Genomic DNA, 3628 nt, shown 5'->3' on the forward strand with positions numbered 1-3628 from the left:
ATAAATATATTTTTATAATAATAATTTTATAATAATTAATGATAATATACACAATTCTATAGACACAAACGTTTTTTAAGAAATTATATAAACAGGGTGTTCTCAATTCTACTCAAATCTTGTAAAAAAAATTTCCTAATCTTCCAGTTATTTCAAAATTCCAAGTAAAAAAATATTTTAAAGATCTTTTGGTATAACTTTCTAAAATAAGCTTTTTTTTATTGTACGCGTTTTCTAATGTTTTTCATTCATACAAAGAAAAAACACAGAGTCTCTTAAGTTTGTACATATAGTGAAAAAAACTATATAGCTTTCGTAAGATAGACATTTTTCACTTGCATAACATTTTCGGTAAATGTTTACATTAACTTACACTTCACGGATCACTTTCCTTTTAACATATATTGTAGAGGGTATATTCCTAAGTAATACACGCTTTGAATTTTATGCCGCTTACAGTATCGTATTAAATTATTATTAAAAATAAAAAATGAAAATTTAAATAAAAACGTGGGCGAGGAAAAGCTCCGGGGCACTAACCTAACCCTAAATCTAATTTCACTAACCTAAACCTAATTTCAATTTAAAATCAGAAGTATTGGGAGGTTTGGGTTAGGTTAGTTCATTTCGGGGAGGGGCTCCGCCTCTTCCTCGCTTACTCCTTTGCTTTATAATAGAGTAAAGCTATAAAATACATGGTTTGGAACTTTCCGCACAAAAGAAAGTTTGAAATAAATGGATTCGATATACTTGCATATTTAAATTAGGGCTGATGATTTGCTTCGAAGGCTTCGGCATTCGAACCTTCGAAACTTCGATACTTCAATCTTCGAAGTTTCGAAAAATCAAAATTATTAATTAATAATTTAATATAATAGTAATAGTACCGCGATTATACTATCGAGGTACACATTTATAAAATTATATGATAAAATCCAAATAAAATTTCTAATACTGCAATAATTAATGTTGAATAATTACATATTTTTTGAGCATATATATTAATTAATTCCTTTTATTTACAATATTTTTAGCGTTCCCTAAATGAATTCGCACAAATATATCGCTTCGAATGTGTAATGATAAAAATTTTTTGAAAATTATTAACGATCATAATCTTAAAAACGTATGTCAAGATTAAGATCATTGAGACTAAATCTGCTTTTTTAAAAATGTTATTTTTACAATATTTCAAAATCGCATATCTCAGGAACCAAAAGAGAGGGCCACAAAATTCAAAGCCTATATTACTTAGGAATATATCCTCTCTAAAATATATGTCAAAAAGAAAGTCATTCATGAGGTGTAAGTTAATAAACATTTACCTTATAAAATTATTTTACTCACACACAGCATTCAAATTCCCTGCAGGTATAACTTTTAACAAAATTACATTAATTTTTGTATAATGTATTATGATTGACAAGAAATCCTTATTTTTTTATTTGTTGGCATTTTTTTTATAGAAACAAGACACGCAAACATATGCTTTTTTATTATTTAAACATCTCTATTTTAATCTTTTACGCTAATCGTGTTTTTCAATATGTACATACATATCTACATATATTATTTTCACTATCAATATCGAGAAGAAATGTGACTTTGAAATATAATAAAATTTTCTATTTTTTCGAGAAAAATTCTCCAACGTTTTCACTTTCTCCTCATATTTTTTTAAAATATGAGTTATTAACATTGGAGGTTTCCCACCATATATGACGTGCACACGTGTCTTTTGTAATTTAAGTAGTAATAAAATATTTATATGCCATCCCCGTGATTTCAACGACACTGCAATAACGTACATACGTACGAGCGTTTCGATCCTGTGTTTATCGCGAAATGATATGCGTGCATCGTGACAATGACAGCGCGCGCGTCAAATGTCAATACACACAAAGCGTCTTGTGCATTTGCGCAAAATCAATCCCCGCGTGTTCGACCAACGTCCACCTGGCGAATATATTGGAATTCACGAAATGGAAACCGCGATATGCGTGCCTGGATAATAATGTCGCTCGTTCGCGCATGTGACATCATCGCGACTCTATTCGCGATAAAAGTTTAATCGCAACTATATGTACGAATAATTTTTGTATTTATTATTATATTTTTTATGTACTATTAGTTATTATGTACTATTATAATTAAGGGTGTCTATTTTCTAGAAAACCTGGAATACTCAGGGATTTTTTTTGTACATGGAAAAATTATATAAAAATTATAATAAAAAATTCTCATAGAATTTTACTAAATATTCCGCGAATTAAAAAAAAAAAAATTCTCTCTTTGATGATTTTTTGCTCTTATATTGTAAGTAATCCAACGATTGGCCAAGTTGTGAGAATGATCTTCCTGTTTACGTGTATATTCGATATCTTTACAAAATATTGAATATGTAGTATATATTTTTCATTGTAACTTAAAAAATTTACCATAATTAATATAATTTCGCAAAAAGTTATACTTGCACGAAATTTAAATGCTAGGATTAAAATAATATTTTTATAAATTAAAGAGAGAGAGAGATCGCAATCGAATATATCAAACCACACATATCTATAACGACCTATCAATAACGCATATTCCATCACGGATGCTTCCAAATATGTTTTTGCGTCAAACCACGAAATTAACTGCACACGCGTATCGATAATAATAATAATAATATTTGCTGTATATCAATTACAGTATCATCCATCTCTCTTTCTCATCAAATATTTCAAAAATCTTTTTAAAATGCGAAATAACATTCGAAAATAGGAATCATACGATAACACATAAGGTCATCAGTACCTGAGTAAAGGGAAAAAAGAAGAAGTGTCAAAAAAACCGAAAAATAACTCTCTCTCTCTCTCTCTCTCTCTCTCTCTCTCTCTCTCTCTCTCTCTCCTCCTCTCTCTACTCGGTTTTGACAGTACATTAAATACCCTCTTATAAAAAAAAAATCTCAAAAACTGCGTTGCAATTATTCTGCACAATGGTAAAATTATAAATTGACACGCAGTTAAAGTTAGATAAATATCACAATGAGTATGAGCCCCCAGGATTATGTATTACGTATACGAGAAATTGCGTTTGTTGCAATTAGATGTATATATTATTGCGACTTACATCGAAACGATTCGTGCCAGATAAAATACGAGGACACGTTACAGATCGAACTTTCCAAAGCACTTACGCGGCCATTGTAAAATCAATCATTTAACTTTTCTGTGCGCGAGCAAGAAAGATTTCAAGAAATAATACAGCCGAAAGTACCCAGAGAATCACGAGTAAATCCGACAGTCTCGATTCGCGCGAGATATCGTAGCGCTACTCTTTACGTAAGTCGTGGGCGTTATTGATCTAATCTCGAGAATGCATTCGTCGCTTTTCAACGGCGGAAATAAATAACTCGTACTCATTTATGTTACATTGAATCTCGAAAATGACCTTTATTTCATTCGTGACAATTGAAACGCGCGACAGTCGTCGATCGTCAGGATTTTTCGCTATCGCCTAGAAAATTGAATATCGCGCATCGGCTTCAACTGTTTTCGTATCGTTAACGAGGGAGAAATTTCGAGGGGGGGAAAAATGTACCGCCCCCCCCCCCCCCCCCCCCCCCAAAGTTTTCCGGCCC

The 3628-nt window shown here is 31.4% G+C and overlaps 1 protein-coding gene across 2 annotated transcripts in view; it reads right to left on the minus strand.

Annotated features, from left to right (window-relative positions):
- The window catches only part of LOC115242577 (synapse-associated protein of 47 kDa-like), a 112938-nt gene that overhangs the window by 108446 nt on the left and 864 nt on the right, over positions 1-3628 (minus strand). The gene's annotated exons all lie outside the window — the stretch shown is intronic.

The sequence above is a fragment of the Formica exsecta genome, unplaced genomic scaffold (genome assembly GCF_003651465.1).
Source record: "Formica exsecta isolate Colony F162 unplaced genomic scaffold, ASM365146v1 scaffold613, whole genome shotgun sequence".
NCBI lineage: Eukaryota > Metazoa > Arthropoda > Insecta > Hymenoptera > Formicidae > Formica > Formica exsecta.